Consider the following 8,531-nt stretch of genomic DNA (forward strand, 5'->3'; position numbering starts at 1 on the left):
ATCTCCCCTACAAAAAGATCTAAATCAATGGCCAACTGAACAACTATTATTTTCAAAAAGCAAATGAGCTGATTGGCAAACTATACATTATGCTTGTTGACTTTCAATGTAATAGATTATCCTCTTTCCAAAATATATAGGAAAGAGATTTACAACACCTAATCAATGTTGACTCTAACAGGGATTCCCAGATGTTGTTGACTACAACTCCCATACTCCCCAAGCAAAAGTCATTACAGCTGGGGATTCTGGGAGTTGTAGTGAATAACATCTGGAATAACGATTTAAATCAATCCACCCCTGCAGGGCATCCATAACCAATGTCACAGCGTGCTTGTTCTGAACATCAGATTGCATGCAATATTATTTGAATGAAGTAACTTCCAATTAGGTTAAATGTTGTTAGCTACATGCAAATTAATTCACATCACAGATGCTGTTTCCTCAGCTCATTGGTGAGTTCATTCAGACTGATGACTGGACATCAAATCCTTTAGGTAAAAAGGCCATTGTTTTCAACCAGGTTCAGGGACTGAGCTTAAGGACTGATTGTAAGATCTTTTTCTGGGAGACCATTTATGTCTTCCTCTATCTGTACTAGTGAATGAAAATAGGAAACAAACAAATCTGATTCCAACATCTTACTGGCAACAAACTATCTCGACAATCCCTGATAACTGATTACAGAATAGGCTCCACTAATTGAGTTATGTTTAAGGTAAACTAACATGAAGATTGGCCCAATTATAACGTGACTTTCCTACTTTCATGCATTCTGTACCTGTAATGCACCTGTGGCAACACAGGGCTTCCCCCTGCCTTTTCACCCTTTGCCCCATATTAAGTGCAGCTAATCCCGCCATTTCAATTTTGCTTCTCTTTTATTTTTTATTATTTGTGATTAAGACTGCTACATAAGAACATAACATAAGAACAGCCCTGCTGGATCAGGCCCAAGGCCCATCTAGTCCAGCATCCTGTTTCACACAGTGGCCCACCAGATGTTGCTGGAAGCCACAGACAGGAGTTGAGGGCGTGCCCTCTCTCCCGCCATTACTCCCCTGCAACTGGTACTCAAGAGGCACCCTGCCCTTGAGGCTGGAGGTGGCCCACAGCCCTCCGACTAGTAGCCATTGATAGACCTCTCCTCCATGAAGTCATCCAAACCCCTCTTAAAGCCATCCAGGTTGTTGGCTGTCACCACATCCTGTGGCAGAGAGTTCCACAAGTGGATCACGCATTGTGTGAAAAAGTACTTCCGTTTGTTGGTCCTAGCCCTCCTGGCAATCAATTTCATGGAGTGACCCCTGGTTCTAGTGTTGTGTGAGAGGGAAAGAATCTCTCTCTCTCTCTCCACTTTCTCCACGCCATGCATGATTTTATAGACCTCTATCATGTCTCCCCGCAGTCGTCTTTTTTCTAAACGAAAAAGCCCCAGGTGTTGTAGTCTTGCCTCATAAGAAAGGTGCTCCAGGCCCCTGATCATCTTGGTTGCCCTCTTTCGTACCTTCTCCAGTTCAACAATGTCCTTTTTAAGATGTGGTGACCAGAATTGTACGCAGTACTCCAAGTGTGGTTGCACCATAGTTTTGTATAAGGGCATTATAATGTTAGCCGTTTTATTTTCAATCCCCTTTCTAATGATCCCTAGCATGGAATTGGCCTTTTTCACGGCTGCCGCACATTGAGTTGACACTTTCAACGAGCTGTCCACCACAACCCCAAGATCCCTCTCCTGTTCCATCACCGACAGCTCGGATCCCATCAGCATATACTTGAAGTTTGGGGTTTTCATCCCAATGTGCATCACTTTGCACTTGCTAACATTGAACCACATTTGCCATTTTGTCGCCCACTCCCCCAGTTTGGAGAGATCCTTTTGGAGCTGCTCACAATCCATTTTGGATTTCACTACCCGGAAGAGTTTGGTATCATCTGCAAATTTGGCCACATCGCTGCTTACCCCTGCTTCTAGATCATTTATGAATAAATTAAAAAGCACCGGTCCCAGTACTGCTAGCTTTGAAACTATTTCTAGGGATTTCCTCCCAGCATTAAGCCACTGAAACCTGCAAGATTGCTTGCAGTTACCCGGAGACTATGGCCAATTTCTAGATTCCAGGCCAATCCTGGAGGACTGGCAACCCTATCTGATATATTCTTTACAAGCTGTGTCCATAGGTGTATCACTGTTTGAGTGTCCCCCACTGCTGTAAATGTTGGGGGAGGGTGGAGATAGAATGCAACTTTCTGAACCTCCCCTTTGTATGAAAGGAAAATATTTTGTGAAATTTTGGGTCATTGCTATGCAGTGTGTTACCATCTGTCTACCCTTCTATGCAGCAGATGATTTTGATAGGCTAAATCTACAGTTACCTCTCCAAAAAGATCAATCCATGGTGGTGATTTTCTAGCAACTGCCTCAGCTTGGGTTTTTATTTGAAATAAATGATTGGGCATTTCATTTCTCTAAACTTTCTTGGGAAAGTTCTATATGTTAAGAGACCAGGAAGAAGAGAGTTTGACATCAGGGCCTATTGTCAGAACATGCAGTGGACAGGACTGACCTTTTTAAGTTAGGGGACATTTATTGGCATGTCCGGAACCCTTGAATGTGGGGGGTGGGGGAGAGAAAGAAAAATAATTTTGAGCCATTTATGTGTCCAGCCGATAAGAAAATGGGGTAGGGATGGCCATATAAGCATCTTCTCTGAATGAAAACATTCAGACTGGGAGAGGGCAAAATGATGCAATTCCAGACAAATCAGAAGAGCACACCTATATGTTGTTGTTGTTGGACAATTTAGGCTATATAAAGAAGATTTATCAATGTCCAAGATTAGGTTAAGGAAAGACATCTCACCTGATAGATGTTTCTGCTGATTGAGTAAAGAAAGCATTTATCTCTCCTACAAGTAAGGACCCTGATTTTTACTCAGTGCCTGGCCAGCACTGTTGTGGGAGACAGTAAGACATAGTGGGTAAAATTAGCTTCATAATAGTTAGTTGGTAGTTTGAGGCAACTTAAGGAAGAAGAGCTATGTACATAAGGACCTAGACATTGGAACTCTGGATTACTGCTTGTGGCTTTATTTACATAAACCGAAAGGGAAACCATGTGATGATGTACTTTTGAGCTCTTGAACTGACATTATACTTAAGCTTAGAATCACATGGTTTCTACGTCCAAGACAGGGTGCCTGAATCCTGAATCATCCAGGCAATTTTGGACATGTAGCAGCCCCACCACTAGACAATACAGTCTCTCTCACACACTCTCTACATCTTTCTCTTCATCCATCAATGTATAATGGGCACATGCAGGGCCAAAATCTGGCTGAGAGTCCAGGTCTACTCACTGCAGTCAATGGGAAGACCTGTTCTCCAAGGCATCCTATCTATCCACTCATCTATGCAGATGCAGGGCCAAAGTCCTAACAAGGATCCAGGTCTACCAGCTCCAGACCGCCCACTCCCATTCCTCTAGATCACTGGTGGCCATCACCCACTGCATCTGGCTGTGGCATACAGTTCCATCCTTTCCATATGGTGTTGTAGACTGACAGAAGGGCATTACTTGATCAGTCATACTGGGATTCATTTTTTATCCCCAGCACGGAATTAGCCTTCTTAGCAGCGGCTGCTGGTGCTGGTTAGGTCAATGTTTTAGGTCAGCTGTCTATGAGGCCAGACATCCTTTCCCTGGTCACTTGCTACTGGATCAGATGCTATCCATCAATGTATCCACGAAGTTTGTAATGTATATATTTTATTTTTAGCCCCATCTACCCAATATACATCTGGCTTTCCTCAGCTCAGAAAACTTAGGCTTCATTGACCCCTCCCCCTACAAATAAGAAATTCACAAAGCTGTTCATGTACTTAAGACCTTAAGGATAGCAATACTCTCTCGATCCCTATCATACCTGGAAGCCAAAAAAGAAAAACAAACAGAAGAGTTTTCAAACCAGGCTTTAACAGAACACAAAGAACTAGCTCTCTTAATATCAAGCCAATACAATACCACATATGCAAGCATCAACACATGAAACCTGACATATTTGCCAGTGGGAAGCTTAAACTGGAACCTCCCCCCCCCGGATTAAATTTGATCTGAAAGGCAGAACAGTCCCCCTGGATGGCCTGATCTCCTTGCTTGACCAACACCACTGCCCTGCTCTCCTCACGGCTTTTCAATCAAGTATTTTTCTGATTTTCTCTTCTTCGACTACTAGCATAGAACCCCACAGGGAGTTCTATCTTGATTACACTCAGAGGAGAACTAACCTAGAACGTCACCTGACTCCAAAGAGAGGTTTGATATACAATATATAAAAAGCTGGACATATTACTCCGAGTTCCCCACTGCAGATCTTAGAATCCTCCATGTGTGGACTGGAAAATTAGAGAAAGTGAATATAACAACTCAAAATAGGGAGAGTCAGCTCAGAGGCGTAACTAGGGAATATGGCGCCTGGGGCAAGCACTGAAATGGCGCCCCCCTGCCCCCCCAACATACTACATTATACTTAGGTTTTTCCTCACAAGCACCCGCCGCCGCCAAGCCAGGCCACTGACTGGCCGCCAGGTGCCAGCAAAGCAATGGGGGGGACACGGGTGGCGCGGAAGGGACTGCTCGTGGGGGAGGGGGCGCCGACACGCTCCCTTGACTGCTGCAGCGCTGCTGCACTGAGCAGGAAACATTTGTGCTAACAAAAAAAATTTAAAATTTTTTTAAAAAACTTTTTTTTGTAATGGCGGCGCCCCCCACGTGACCAGAAAAGATGGCGCCCAGGGCATGTGCCCCCCCTGCCCCCCTATAGTTACGCCTCTGAGTCAGCTGCTTCCTTCAAACTGCAGTGTCATCTTCTACCAGCCACTTTATAAGAATGATTATTGGGGCAGGGCAATTGCAGGGCAAAAGTTCCATTCCTTTTCTCCCAGGGCTGTTCTCTCCTGTGCCTTTAAAGGCATCATGGTACTTTCCAGATTGCATGCTACCACAGTGTCACAACCAGAGGCGTTCTTACGCCTGGACTTCTGGGCCGAAGTCCAGGGCCTCCACAGTCCCTGGGGGCCCCCAGATCCTCTTTAGTCTGTTCCGGGTGGTGTGTTCGCCCAGTGGAGCATGATGATGCTTAATTTGCAGGGGAGGGGGGGTGTCTCCAAAGGCCTTTAGGTCCAGACTCCAAAATGACCTAGGTGCACCTCTGGACACAACGTATCCCTTCTACACTGCACTGCACAATGCATGCACTATAAGCAAGATGCCGTTCACATTTCCAATGCCTTCTTTTAGATTTTGTTGCTGTGTTGTAGCCCTATAACATTGCATATGCGCCACAGAAAAATAGCTGCATTTCCCTGTTGTAGCTTACAATGGATTTCAACTGCGGTTTGAATTTGGTGCACAAAGTGTTGCAGTTTACACCACTTTTTGCGCTGTAAGCTTTGCTATCTGGAAACCACCCATGACACCTAACCTTCAACAGATACAGTGATGGGAAAGGCTGAATGATGCATTTTTTGCTTACCATGCAGCCTTCAAAAGGCACAAGAACACCTTCAATAGAAGTTTTAAACCTTGGTTTGTTTTTTTAAAATGGGGGTGGGTGGGTAGAGCAAATGGAACTTAAAATGGAGCATTCACTATTCCTCACTATTTTTTGCAGGCTTTAGACCACAGCTAACTGGCCTGGGGCACAACTTCCCCCTTTTTGAGTGATGTGAGAGGCCATGCCAAATGTTCAAGGGGCCTCCTGCCTCCTCTGTGCAATCCAGTCCAGTGCTAGCCCCCAAGGCACAGCCCACAGCCCCTGGCTTGCCACTCTGACTCTTCCTCTCTCTTGCTTCCCTCACACTCTTCTTCCTCCTGCTTCTGCGGTGGCCAATGCCACCACTTCCTGCCAATTTGCACAACACTAAGTGGTTGAACAAATCCTTTTCTCATATGTGAACAAGAGGAAAGGTACATCCATCCCCTTACCAGGCAATGTGACCACCACCATTTTCCAGTTGGTGTGCTCTTTCCTCTCACTTGAGGGTGAGAGGGAAGGACTCACTGCAACTGGGCACAAATTGGCCAGGAAGTGGCTATGGAGGCAGCAGGAGGAGGGGAAGCACAAAAGGCAACAGCAGCCGCAGAGGAAGGAGGAGGGGTTGTGAGAGCGAGCAGGAGTGCTCGCTCCAGTAGCAGCAGCAGCAGCAGCAGCAGCAGCATGGCCCCAGCAGTAGCAGCAGGAGGTAAGGAGTGGGGAGATGGAGAATGGGTATGGTGGCTGTGGCAATGAAAGAGTATGCGTGCAAGAGCATCCACAGCAGAAAGAAGAGAGAGCTTGCAATGACCACAACAACAGCAGTCTGAGGGGACTAGAGGCGAAAGGAAGAGGCAGGGGAGTGGCAAGCCTGGGTCTGTTTGATCCACCACTGTCCTGTACACCACTGGCCATACAATGAAGAACAGTGGTCGTGTGGGTTCCACTTCTTGAGATTCAGCACTTCAGTCCTTAGGGTGGGGCGACTGGGGCAGTTGCCCCAAGCCCTGCACTAGGAGAGACTCTGCACTGGCAGGTGGCGCATGGCTGGCTGAGCTTCTGAGTCTCGGGGCTCTAAGACCGAGCAGCCTGCCCCTGCTCACTGCGTGCTACTCGTGAGGAAAGAGGTCATGGAGGAGGGAGGTGGTTGATGAGATGTGGGACTCTGAGCAATTCATTGGGGGCTTGTGCCCCTTGGGCCACCCCCTTATGATGCCCCTGCAAGCCAGGTGCTTCATTATCTCCATCTCTATATTAAGGAAGCCAGCAAAAGACCATACCAGCAGTGGGAAAGGTGCACTTGTTTGTGTGCTGCATGCATTTGTGTTTCTGTTTGTGTGCATGTGCTTGTGTTTCTGCTTGTGTGTGAGCTTGTGTTTCTGTGTGTGTACATTTTCAAATTCATTCCATGCACTCCCCACAAACCACAACTGTTTCTCCTTCACAGAGCTCTAACTATCACCTAACTTTCCCCAGCTGTCCATTCCGTATTTCACTTCTACCTCTTACGTGAGATTACACATTCCATAACGAACAGAGTAGTCATTACACTCACAATAGAATCTTCTGGCTGGCTCCCCTTGATGATCTCTGAGGACTGGAAAATATGTCAACAGTCTGGCTTCATTCTTAAATTGGCCACGATCTGTATAACTTTGCCAGCACTTGCTAGCCTCATTGCATTTTAATGAGGCAGGGATATCTGAAAATCACTTGAACCACTGCTCAAAACTTCATCAAACCAACAAGGGATTGCCTTCCTAGACACACCTGAGCAGATGACATCAGTCATTTAAACTGAAATGTGAAATAAACGTATGATATGCCTGTCCAAAAATGGTTCAAAATGGGTCATCGTGTCAGTTTTCAGCACTTTTTAACTTCCAGTACCTGTGGCAATTTTTAACAGATCACTTTGAAATTAGGCACATTTGACATTAGGCACATAACTTGAAACATGGCATGCATTGTCTGTAGACCTCATCAAGTAGATTGTGCATGCCAAGTTTAAAGTTATTAGAGCAGCAGATCATATTGATAAGCAATGCCATTTGAAGCATATAGTAGTGGAACTTCTTTCCCCCCTATTTCCCTTAACTAAAGGGGCACCCCTGTGACCCTTTCATTTATCTTGGCAAGAAGTGAGCCTCAAGGCCTCTTCAGATATCAGTCTCTGCATTTGGACTAATGAAAAATCACAGCAGTGAGCCAACTTCTGAGTTTCACAAAGCATTTCCTCAGGCTCTCTGGGGAAAAATAAGGAGCTGGGGAGAAAATATATAACTAGTAAAGAGCATGGTGAGGATCTCATCTGCAATGTTATCTTTGTAAAAATATATTTCATGAAACTTTGCAGCCTTTCATATATAACAACATACCTAGGAAGCCTTTGAGTGTTCAGAATAGAATAGATTGCCATGCATGATAATTGGACATATACATGAGAATTGTACATCTTCCTATATTCAGATGGGGAAACAGCAACCAGTCATGGCAGCCCATAGTCTGTTACAGGCAATGTTGTACTTGGAAGTTGCTTCTCTGTGGGAATGTTGTCAAGTCTGAAATGTCCTTCACTCTCTTTTCTTTTCCATTTTTCTTCCACTGCTTTCCCACACTTAACTAGAGACAGAATCAGGAACTCTTTGTGGAGGATTTAGGCCATATTTGTATACATTTGGTCAAACAAAACTTCATTTTGGAAGACCAAGTCTCATTTCAAACCACCCTTGCACACACTTTGCAGGTATGCTGCGTAGCCCCGTTTAGGAGAGAGATTGGCCTGCTCTGCGTTGGCAGCGTGGCCAGACTGGCTCTCCCTGCCTTTAAGAAAGGGAAAGTTGCTCCAGCTCACGCTGCCCAATGCTGATCTCCCTGGCCCCGTTTGGGAGGGAGACCACGTCCCCCACGTCTGATGTCAGATGCAGGGGTGGGTGTGGCTAGCCAGGCCCCTGCATCTTATGTCAGGGGGGGTGGGGGTGGGGGGCTGCGGTGGCG

This window comes from Hemicordylus capensis, chromosome 2 (assembly GCF_027244095.1).
Source record: "Hemicordylus capensis ecotype Gifberg chromosome 2, rHemCap1.1.pri, whole genome shotgun sequence".
Classification (NCBI taxonomy): Eukaryota; Metazoa; Chordata; class Lepidosauria; order Squamata; family Cordylidae; genus Hemicordylus; species Hemicordylus capensis.